At 39.7% G+C, this 12,427-nt stretch overlaps 1 protein-coding gene and 1 long non-coding RNA gene across 9 annotated transcripts in view; one reads left to right on the plus strand and one right to left on the minus strand.

The window, feature by feature from the left end:
* PLCB1 (phospholipase C beta 1) overlaps nucleotides 1-12,427 on the minus strand; it is a 648,190-nt gene that overhangs the window by 217,362 nt on the left and 418,401 nt on the right. The gene's annotated exons all lie outside the window — the stretch shown is intronic.
* On the plus strand, nucleotides 230-7,511 carry LOC116657953. The gene is made up of 3 exons (XR_004313136.1): nucleotides 230-677; nucleotides 2,222-5,509; nucleotides 7,177-7,511. It is a non-coding gene; the product is annotated as an uncharacterized LOC116657953 (long non-coding RNA).

A 12,427-nucleotide genomic window follows, 5' to 3' on the forward strand; every position in this document is an offset into this window, starting at 1 on the left:
TTTAAACCATTTTTCTTGCATTACAAACAGATAAGAGTTTAAAATATAGTCAAATGTATTTTCAACACACCTGCAAATAGTGTCTTTCTCTTTTACTACTCAAGCCAAAGCAGCTATACCAGGCGATCTTTAAATGTTAATTACAGTTCTGGAAGCTCTCTAAACCAGCTACAGTCACATCATACAATATCCAGGACTGTCCCTCCCTTGACAGCTCTGTCAAGCCCTCACTACTCTCCTAATCTCCATTCCTACCTCACACCATTCACTACTGATCTCTCTTGTCTTCCAAGAAAATGGAAAACAGCAAACCTTTAAGCAAAGTTGAGGTTCCATTCTGGGTGATTTTGAAGGCACAGTTAACGTTCTGATGGCCAACTCCACCCCCTAAAAAAAAATTCTTTAAGAGAAAATGGCATGAGAGCTAAATTGTGTAATCATCTGATGAAGCTGGCTTGGCTCTCTCCTCAGTGAAATCATGTTTTTTAGTTCAACAGCTTTTCCACTTTGTTTTGTTATTTCTACCGCAGTTTCATTGTGTTGTGTTTTGCCTCCTGATTTAAGGCACTGATAATATGCCATCATGCAATATATTTGAGGTAGAACTTGGGGTAGAGAGTGAACGGAGGGGAGGAGGCCGCTCTAAGCAGAGAAAACTACTGGGAAAAGAACCAGAGGTAAGCATGCATGGCGGGACTTAGAGGGAAGGGGGGTGGCCTAATAGGAACCAGAAGAGGGGAAGTTGCAACATCAACAAAAAAAAGGAGTAGAGCTGAGGGGAGAGTATGGAAAGCTGAATGTCTGTCCAGTTTCCTGGAGAAAAATTAGCAAAAAATATAGTATCACTGAAGGCCTTTCTTTTAAAGGGTGAGAGGTAGCAGAACCAGGGCTAGACGGGGCGTTAAGGAGGTTATTTGGCAGCCACGTGGAGGATAGATTTGAGGGTGAGAATCCAAACAGGGGGAACTCAGGAAGCTGTCACAGTCCAGGTGAGCAATATGGGAGCCTTGGACCCTATAGAATGTTGGAGGACGACTTGGGAGAGACAGCCCAGAACAGCTGTGAGTGAAGCAAACTTGAAGCACACATGTTAAAAAAAAAAAAAAAAAGCTTTGGGATAACATTTTAATAGCTTTAAAATAAATTTTACTTACTGGTACTGATTTTTAAACTATGTTGCTAGTGTAATCTTTTCTAGACTAGGGGCAAACTTTAGGCTTTTCCAGAAAAATAGCAACTTTATACCTTAGCAAAAGTATTTATAACTGGGGGCAATGTACCATTTTGTATGTTTACTGGGGGCCAATTCCACACCAGAAATAGGTACAGTGAAAGCATTAGGAAGAGCTGCCCTTCTAGGTTGAAAGCTAACACAGCTAGTACATCCAGTCCAACAGAAATAGAATGTGAGCTACACATACAATAAAATTTCTAGTAGCCACATCGAAAAAAGTAGAAATAAACAGGTGAAACTAATTTAATAATCTATTTGATTTACCCCAAGATTTCAAAAATGTTATTATTAATCATGTAGTCAGCATAAACATCACGGAGCTATTTTATATTCTCTTTATGTGCTTAATCTTTGGAATGGAGTGTGGATTCTGCACTTACAGCCCATCTTAATTTGCTCTGGTAACCTTTCAAGTGCTCAGCAGTCTCGTGTTGTTGGTATGTGTGGCTGCAGCACGGGTCAGTGTAGGTCTTCTAGATCCCTCGCTCTTTCTATGGGTCCTTGATAAAGCCAGCTGATGGGCAGGATCATCACCACCATCACGGCACAATTAATTCATTCAGAAAGTAAAGCATAATCAATTTCATCACAGTCTCAGAATGTGAGCATCTAAATTTCCAAGTGTGGAGTTCTTAGAATCCACTGACTTCCTCCAGCCTTCTGAAACATGAGAAAGATCTGACCCAGGCTGAATCAAAGATTCAGGGACTAAAGCAGTGACCAAGGGAACTTGAGAAGTAACCCAGCTCTTGGTTGGGTACTGGTCCTGGTCTTTATTACACTGAGCTAAAACAGTATGTATCTTACTTTGGGTTCCCCAGAAGCAGACCCTGATACAAGGATTTATGAGAAATGAGTTTATTACAAAGTGCTCCCTGGCAACCTTATAGGGAGGTGAGCAGGTCTGGGATGAGGAGAAGGCAGAATGCTGAGATACCGAGTAAACTCCTGAAGATGGTAATTTTGGCTTAATCCCTCCTTGTGCAGACCATTCCTCAAGGTTGAGTTTTCTGATGAGCAGCAGGGGAGCTGGAGTGTGGCAATCCCTGTGCCTGTAAGTCCTGGTCAGAGGCTGCTGGAGGGGATGGAAATCCCCCCGCACTTCCTGCTCCCCTTGACAGCAGGCAGAGGGGGTGCCAGCATCCAGACGGAAGAGCCAGCAAAGAGACATGGGTGCCGGCTGTTGGAAGTGAAAGCCCACAGAGAGGTTGTGTGTGAAAACGGCGAAAGGACTGGAGGAGCGATGGGCAGAGCACTGCTAGCGTCAAAACCAGCAGGACAACAAATGTCAGGACTGTAGGGTACCAGAAGTCGCTTCATTGTGTAACTAGGGGACGTGCAACCAGAACGCCGGAGAAATTGGTTCACGTAGGCTTTAGAGCAGGGCTTCTCAAACTCTCAGGTGAATACCAGTCACTGGAGGTCTTGGTGAAATGCAGATACTGGTGAAGATCCTGAGTAGGGGCCGGGGGAAAGGGAGGTAAACAGAAAATCTGCATCCTGAGTGAGGTCCACGCGGGATCATGCTGTGAGTTGCCAGGGGACTTACAGGACTGACAGAGCTTGATCGAAATGGAGGACTTTAAGCTCCACACCAGATCTTCTGACTCAGAATCTGATTTTTTTTTTTTCCCCCAAGAAACCTTTATAGATTTCATGCATGTTAAAGTTGAAGAATTCTACTGGGCCAGGAGCAGCACTCTGAGTAGCAAGCTGCTCCGGGACCTGGTTTAGGAAGCATTATTCTAATCTTGGACTACTTGCTTCCCAAGCAAATAAAGAAATTATTTTGGTTATTTGTTTTAGAATAAGCAAAAAGCCCTTACAGCTATATTAAGAACAACGTGGCTCAGAGATGTGACCAGAGCAGCTTCAAGCAGACTTGACTCATCATGAGAGGATAACATATGCTTTGCATCCCACACTGGCAGTGTTCTCACAAATCCAGTGCTGGGTCCTAGTCAGCATGGCTTTGGAAGGACAGCTTCTTCTTTAATCTGGACGATTTGTTTTTCTACTTTCAGAGGCAAAGTTCTGATGATTGCCACTAAGCTTGGTTCAGCCCCAGCTTTTTAAATCCTGAAGCTTCTTAAGTGACATTTTCTGCCTTAGGATCAGTCTTTTCTCGTGAAAGGGACAACGGAGACCCGAACGAGAGATAGTGAATCTAAAGATCAGCTTCTGTGGAATTTCATCTGGAGCATAGGTGACCATGTTTGTACCTTCCATCTGCAAGATGGTTTCTGCAATTCCCTCATCCCATTCTGGTGCAGTGAGTGAGGTACCAGTCTTCACACCATCAGAGATGCTAGGTTTTCCTACCATGTCCCAAAGGTGATGCACTTTTATTTCCAAAGCTTTTTAAATTCTCTCATTTCTGGCACAGGATTCATGTGTCTGCTTAATACTACTAACAATTGTTCTATAATTTTAAGTTAGTTTTGTATTATTTGAGTATTTCCTATGTACTGAGCCAAAACCTTAATTAATTCTTACAGTAATTCTCTAGGAGGCAGGTACTGTTATGAGCCTCATTTGACTGATGAGGATTCAAAGTGTCAAAGCACTTATAAAGCTTATTTATATCCTTAGAGCTAATAAAAGTCACAATTTGTGATTAGATCATTGGTTTCTTGGTTTCTGTCATTTTGCCCTAGAAAATCTTAGGGTGGCAAATACATGCAATCAACAAGGTAAAAAAAAAAAAAAAGATAAATACACCTACTTAATTATCTGTGTTTAAAACACTGATTTAGCACTTACTACGGGCTAGGCATCATGCTAAGCATTTTGCAAATCATTAACTCGTTTAACCCTCACAACCACCCTGTGAGATGTATTGTTATTACCACTTCATTTTTACAAATGAGAGGGCTGAGGCAGAGAGGCATTTAATAACTAGCATACGGTCCCACAGCTAGTGAGGGGCACCCCTGAGATCTGAACGCAGGAAATTTGCCTCTAGAATCTGAACACCATGCCATTCATTCCATGACCATGATGAAACAAAGAGTGAAGTGTACGAAGTAAAGGCCTTCACTATGCTATGAGGGTGATGCTAGAGGAGAAATAAGATGGAGAGAGGGGTGAGGTCTGTCACCAAACGCAGGTCGAAGGTCTGGGAATTTTGATAGTGGTAAGTCACAGATTCAACTCAAACTTGCTTGAATGAATGTAAAGAGACAGATTCAATCACAACCTTTGGATCTAGTTGCGGATGTTTAACAACTGTGCCTAGTTCTGAGAACAGAGAGAAACTTCCCCGATTGGTAATTCACACCTTCTAATTTTTTAACCAACTTGGGGCTTCAAGGGGCACACAGACAAAGACAGAGTCCTCCGGAAGAAATCTCATTCTTGCAGATATTTCTGTTTCCCATGGTTCCGATGCCTGTTACCTCTAATATGTTAATGGCTGTATATTATCTTTCCTTTTTTCAGCACTACATATCCCTGTAAATACACCTGAAAATACAGAGAATGGTGTAACCAACACATATCCAAGTTTAAAGAATGTTATCATTTTGCCATTTTGCTTTAGTGCTTTTTCTTTTAACATATACTTAAGACGTTGCGTGCAGACTCCTTCTCCACTGTGCATCTCCCTAATTCCATTCTACTCACTTCCCCCAGGAGCAACTCTATTTTGAATCTTTTTTTTTTTTAATATCAAAACCATATATATTTTCATAATGTATTCTGAGGAGAATCATCTTGATCAGGGTTCAGCAAACTGAGGGCTAAATCCAGCCTGATACCTGTTTTTGTCAATAAAGTTTTATTGCAACACAGGAGTGCTTGTTCATTTATGTATTGTCTGTGGCTGTTTTCATCCTGGTGGTGGAGTTGAGTAGTTGCAACAGTGAAAACCCCAAAAGGCAAAGTATTTACTACCTGGCCCTTTACAGAAAAACGTTTGCTGATCCCTGGGATGGACCCCTATACATTTATTTAAATTATTACATACATCTATCCTTTGGCCAAAGGCTATTTGCAACTAATCTATGCCTTTAAAATGTGTTCTTGCTTCTCCTGTACATCTAGGTCATTAATTTTAACTACTAAATGATTCCACTGTAGGAATGTATAATTAAGCCATTCTTTTGTTGATGGACATACATGGTTTTTTTCCTTCAAGAATGTTTATTTGCACAATCCTACTTCTCGTTGCCTCAAGCCACATCCAGGACATTCTCTAGGGTGGAAATCATGATGAATTCTCAGCATCCGTGCATCTTCATTAATACCAGAGGCCGCCGCCTACTCACCGAAGTGGTAAGGACACTCTACGTGTAATTGGCAGCATTGGAAAGCTTGTATTCTCCTCCATTTTCAAAAACACTTGCTGTTATCAGCCTTTCAGAAAACGTCTGCAAATCTGATGGTTATAATGTGGGACCTTGGAGTGGTCTTAACTGGAATCACTGATTTACCAGCCCTGTTGAGCCTTGTTTTATATATGTTAGGGCTCTTCCACTTTTTTTTTTCCTGTAAATTTCCTGTTCACACTCTCAACCCATTTTTCTTTGAGGGTATTTGCACTCATCGTCTTTCAAAAGGGGAGGGTTTTGCTTGCTTGTTTGAGATTTGATCTCAAACACAGGCCAGTGGTCAGTATCAGTCCTATAGATAGAATCAAAGTGACAAATAGAGGCCGTGTCTTGTAAGTGCCACCCATGATCGTGGCATGCCAGGCACCCAGGCCACGGCTGTGGCCTGATACCAAGCGGCCAGAGTCACAGAGAAAAGACAAGAGTGTGAACTCTGTTCTCAGTAACATGTATTTGTTTAGTGAGCTCTTTGGGGAAACCAAAATATTCTAAAAGGAATATTGAATCTCTCTCTCTCTATATGTGTGTGTGTGTGTATATATATATTATATATATATATATATATAATTAAAATCTATAATTATATAAACAATTATGAGTCAGTGGTTACCCTGGTGAAGTAAAAGGAGTGACAAATGATAATGATCTAAAGGCAGGTATTTCCAAAGTCCCTGATTAGGAAGCCATAATTTATTGTGTTTAATGAATTTTTAAAAGGTTCCTGGAATAAATAATTTAAAACAGGATATTTTAATATTTGTGAGATATATGGAGGTCCTAACAATTTTCATTAGCTTTCTATTAATTTTTAATTTATTGGCAACCCCCCCACTGCCGTCATCGATACGGGTGTCATTCCCATAACCTCTGCTCAGCAGCGGATGCAGGTGGGGATTTGAGTAAGAAGGCACCTGCGAGGCTCACTCAGGGTTTTCATTGCCTGGCTGAGCACACTTCTCCCACTTGCTGGCAGGCGGCAGAGTTCATCTTGCAGCGTATTTGTCTTAACAGTACAGTGAAGAATCTTTTCATGGTGAAAGATGGTATATGAGCTGCAAAGATTTTCATTAAAAGCGGAAAGGATTGTCTGAGAAGAAACTGCATTTATGATATTATATAGAGATTTTAGAATTTTGGTCAAATTTCTGGTACAGTTCCTCCACTTTAGGTGGCAGTGAAGATCTTATATTTTATATTCAGAATGCTCATCTCATACTCAAAGACAAATGGTTTTATCAAATATAAGATAGTTACCAAAACAAAACAAAAATCGGGAAGCATATTACAACCCAACATTATCACGATTGGGACACTAGAAAATCACGTTACTCAACTGATGTAATAGCAAGGAAAGGTGGATAATTATTTTCAAACCACGTGAGTCAAATATCTTTAGGCTACAGTCGACAAAAGCACAGCCTAGGAAATAGGAGATTGTACCAAGGACATTGGGTATTTTCTGTAATTGAAGGAAAAACTGGACAAACTGCAGCAAAATAATGTATTTATAGCATAAGGTCATTGGGAACCTGGAGCATGAGTGGCAGGAAGACTTTGTTGCATTTTCACTGCTCTCCCTTCCTGATGGCATTTTTCCCCCCAAATGTCCAGCTTCTTCTCCTTGGCCACCACATGCAACAAGAGTTGTCACATAGGCGCCTCCTACCACCAAAGAGAGTCTGACTGATTTCCTCATTTCCAGTATGAAAAATCCTGGGAAAGGTCTCTGATTGGTCTACCACTAGAACCATCTCTTTGGGTAAGAACCTAGCAGCGTCCACGCACACCAGATCACTGGAACTGGGGGAGAAGCAGCGAGCAGAGGGATGGAAATGTGTACAAAACACTACATATAACCATTCGTAGGAGTGCTGGGGAAAAGCAGATGGAAGAAAAGGATGTGCGTCATTCTGCAGCTGGTTTAGAATCCCATAGTTCTGTGTCCATTCTTTCTATATACTGGGGAATAATCCACGCTTGTTGACTTGAGTTGACTGCATAAATGAATGAATAAATGAATGTGTAAATGAAAGAGAATTACATCCATGCTTTATCATTTATGCTTTGTGAAATTAATTTTTATGTCTTCTTCATTGTTGTAAGTATTCAATCACCATGCTTTGCTACAGGGTTTCGCATAATAGCTTTACACATTCCCTATTGTAATTTGACCTGTGCTGGAATAGGTTACAGGAACTCAGATTACTGTGTGTAGCATGGGACTGGGGGGCTTTCCAATGAATACAGTACAGAAACTTTAGAATTAGGGCTTAGGGCATTTACATCGGCTTCACAGACATGCTTGATGATTTGTTTTATATTTTGGGTTGTATTCTGAACCCTTGTTGCCCAATTTATCTTTCCCCAAAGAAGTGAAGCACTGATCTACTAAATGGTACCTTGATGGTCTCAGAAAAAGTTCACATGCCTGAAAGTACAGTGTAGAAGACGCAGGAATGCAAGGATCCACATTTTGAGAAGTAACAGAAGTCCTCTGCTAATACCTCTTGACATTGCCCTGCCCAGTGGGAAGAGTTTAATGTGGTGAAATCAAGTTGAAATGAACATTAAGAGAATTCTTCAAAGGACCAAAGATAAACTCCCACCCCTGCATAAGAGCAACATTCTTGGCACAGCGAGGAAGAAAAAAAAGATGTTTGCTTTGGCTAAGTTTTCATGATGAGAGGTTTTAGCTCTGTCATTGTCTCAGATGCATTCTGAACATCAGCTGAGACACTCCTCTCATCCAGCTAGTTTCCAGAGTCACTGCTCATTTGTACAACTGAGAAAATGGTGATCAAGTGCCCTTCTGCGAAACCCCCAAAGCTTCGCTTCTATGGGTTTCATGTCATTCCACCATATTCTTTCAATGGTTCTTTCCAAAACCCTCGTGTCACTCAAAAAATTTACTTTTGAGATATAGTTGATTTACAATACTATGTTAGTTTCATATGTACAACATAGTGATTCAAAATTTGTATAGATTATACTGTTTATAGTTATTATAAAATATTGGCTATATTCCCTGTGCTGTACAATATATCCTTGTAGCTTGGTTTATACATGATAGTTTCTGCCTTTTAATCTCCTACCCTCCTCACTTCCCTGTTTCCACTGGTAGCCACTAGTTTATTCTCTGTATTGGTGAGTCTGTTTCTTCTTTGTTATAGTCACTAGTTTGTTGTATTTTTTAGATTCCACATATAAGTGATAATGTACAGTATTTATCTTTCTCTGCCTGACTTATTTCACTAAGTATAATACCTTCCAGGTCCATCTATGTTGTTGCAAATGGCAAAATTTCATTCCTTTTTAATGGCTGAGTAGTATTCCATTATATACATGTACATTATACATATACACATCTTCTCTATCCATCTGTCTGTTGATGGACATTTAGGTTGTTTCCATAACTTGGCTATTATAAATAATGCTGCTATGAACATTGGAGTGCATGTATCTTTTTAAATTAGTGTTTTCATTTTCTTCCAATACATACCCAGGAATGGAATTGATGGAGCACACAGTAGGTCTATTTTTAGTTTTTTGAGGACCTTCCATACCATTTTCCACAGTGGCTGCACCAACTTACATTCCCATCAACAGTCTTCTTTTATGAAAACACTTGCCATTATGTCTTCTAAGCCTAGTCTTATCAATGCTACTTGTTACTTTGGTTGAATCTGCCAAAGTGCTATGTACTACAGAGAGCGGATGTATATAAGCAGGGTTTATAACCGTAATTGACACCACTGCTTATTTTTTTAAAAGTAATTCTATCTGAAGAGAGCAAATGAAAAAAAGATTAAAAAAAATCCCAGTTAATTTCTTTAGTAAGATATATGTCAAGCTGAAAAAAGAGAAGCAATCACAATTTCTTGGGAGTTGAGTGGTGCTGCTTATTCGTTAAATGGAATCTGTTTGACAAAATTAGAACTGCATTTCTTGAAACTGATTACTAACTACGTACAGGTACTTGCTCATTTATAACTTATTACATGGGATTCTGCTAAAATATAATTTTCTCATTTGGATATCAATTTGTTTTAAATAACCATAATTATCCACTTCCCCACATTTATTTTAATATTTTTTGCAAGCTAGATTCTTCTTTTTGAATAAAAGGGGGTATTTGGCCCTTGGCAAGTGACTCTACTCTGTTAGTCCTTCCTCTACTATGAGAACTATTCTCTGTCCTTGGTTCTGTTTGCCTCACCTCTGGCCAATCCTTGCTGCCTATAGAGGCTATGGGAGAATGAATCTTGAACACAATTTGTGCTTGTCTTTGAATGTAAAATTACCATACTGGTATCATTTCATTTAATGCTTCTGATTGACTCATATTGTTGATATTTTTGATATTTTACTTAGAAATATACTTCATTGGGTTTTAGAACTCTACCCTGCCACTCTCTAGCCATGTGTGTGCCTTTCTACTCACTGTTAAGTGCTACCTAATATCCTTTTCCTCCTTCTCTCCTAACTGAAACCTCACATTATTCAGGCCAGCAAATATAATATCTGAAAAACCTGTATTTTCTGGCTTCCCCAATAGCTAGGGTGGCAACGTGACACATGGTGAGTCACATGTTAGCTGAAGTCCGCTTAGGGGTTCTGGGAAAGCGTGGTTTCTTAATGGAGGAGTTCTTGTCTTTTTGCTGTTGGGAACACAAATGCAATGGCTGGAGCAGCAGAGGCATCTTGATCTATGAGGAAAAGGCCATGAGAATCATAGGGTCTAGGCCTTCTTATCCTTGAGCCACTGCATCAGTGCCAGAAGCCACCTATCTTCAGGCTTCCTGCTGCATTAGGATTAAAAAAAAAATGCAAAACCAAACAAAATGCAAACAAATTAAAAAATCCTCCACTTATTTAAGCTACTGTTTAGTTTGGTTTTCATTATTCAACACCAAACATCTTGGACCAGTTTTTTTTTTTTTTTAACCTGTAAAATACTCATTTGCCATCTAAAATGGAGGTACTAATAGGACTTACTTCATAGGACTGTGGTGAGAATTAAGTGAGATAGTTAGTTCATGTTAACATTTAGACCAGTGGAGCCACAACGAATGATTAGTAAGTGGTAGATATCTAAAAATTTATTATTTATCAAAGAAAAACATACTGACCTAGTTTTTCAAAAACTGTCCAGAGGGGTTATATCAAAAGCCAAGGAATACATATGATACTTTTAACTTAGGTCTGCTTCTTGACAATTATTTTCAGCAATTCTTTTCTTAAATTTCTTGGGGTTATTTTCATATTTCTAAACAATATATGTGTACTATTGTTTCTTGATTGACTAATGTTAGAATTTAACTACCAAAAAAAAAAAAAGTACACAAAGGAAATGAGATAAACTTGACATTTTTTGTGGAATATCTGTTAGAATTTGAAAATCCTTATCTCAAAGTATATGTCTCAGAATAAAAAGAAATATAAGGACCTTATGTCTCTTGAGGTGAGTTTTAAAGATCCATATTATTGATTAGGAGGAATGTCTAAGAAAAGTCTCTAAGTTTTTCATGAATCAAGTTCTATATCAGGAATGGCCAGAGGTGGCTGCACAAGACCATTCACTAATCCCTTCTTCTCTTTTTTATTTCATTTTGTAGACTATAATTTCTTTTTCTTAAAAAAAAAAAAAAAAAAACCCTCTCTGTGGCACCTTCTCTATTTCTTCCTCTGAAAGATCTCAACTATTTGGCCAATCGAAGGGATTTTTCATTTTCACCAGAAAGCGTGTGGTAACTGACAGGGAGAGGAGGATGACGGGTGACAGTGGGAACAAGGTTGGTTCAGGAACGGTTAAGACGATGAAAACCAGTGTCGTTAGTGCCACCTCTGTTCTCCTACTGAGAATCCTGGCAAACTGAGGGGAGAGGTCTGTGCTGGGAAGAAGGTATCTGGAGCAACTCACGCAGGGGCTTCAATGCCTTCAACTCAAACATGAGGAGATTAGAGCACATGACGTTAACACCTCCATGGCTCTACAATTTTCCATGATCTATCAATTGCTTTTAAAGACTCATAAGCTTCTTTTTCCCATTCTTGCTCCTTCCCTTCCCCCCTCTCTCCCTCTTCCCTTTCTTTCATCCTTTCTTTTTTCCTTCCCCAAACACACATTTATTGAGCACCTCCTACTAGCTAAGCACTAAGATAGATGTTGGGAACATAAATGACTAAGTTATATTTTCTGATCTTAAGCAGCTCACAAATCCAGGGTCGGGTGTCAGACCCACTGACAGATAAATAATAGTGTGAGAAATGCAATAGAAAACATGCATAGCGTTCATCAAAGAACAGGAAGGAACGATCAGTTGTTCATGGAAATCATGGGACAGAAGAGGAGATGGATGAGTTGTATGTAAGCTGAGTTCCTAAGGAGGCTTGGAAATTCTCCTGGTGGACAGAATGGAGAAGGGACACCTGGGAAAACATGCAACTCTGAAGGCACTAAAATGACAATTATAAACGCAGAAATAATCACAGGTGGTTAGGAACTGCTGAAGCAGAATGGGGCCAGGGTCCGAGTAGTGAAGCTATGCTTATTTTAGTCACTGATGAATCCCTTGTACTTCGAACATACTAGAACTCAATGACTATTTGCTCACTAAGTGAATGATGGAATGAAATAGACAGGAAGCTTGATTGTGTGGGTTGTGGGTAATATGCACTGGAAAGGATTTTAAGAATGATCAGGTTTGAGGGGTTTTTTAGGATCATCCCTATGCAGATAGACACAGAGTTAGAGAGCAAAGAGAGGCCTCCAGGAAAGGAGGTAGAAGTGGTTACAGATGAGACCCATCAAGAACTTGAACAAGACAGGAGGGAGAAGCGGAACAAAGGAGACGTGAAAGCC

The sequence above is a fragment of the Camelus ferus genome, chromosome 19 (assembly GCF_009834535.1).
Source record: "Camelus ferus isolate YT-003-E chromosome 19, BCGSAC_Cfer_1.0, whole genome shotgun sequence".
NCBI classification, from domain to species: Eukaryota; Metazoa; Chordata; class Mammalia; order Artiodactyla; family Camelidae; genus Camelus; species Camelus ferus.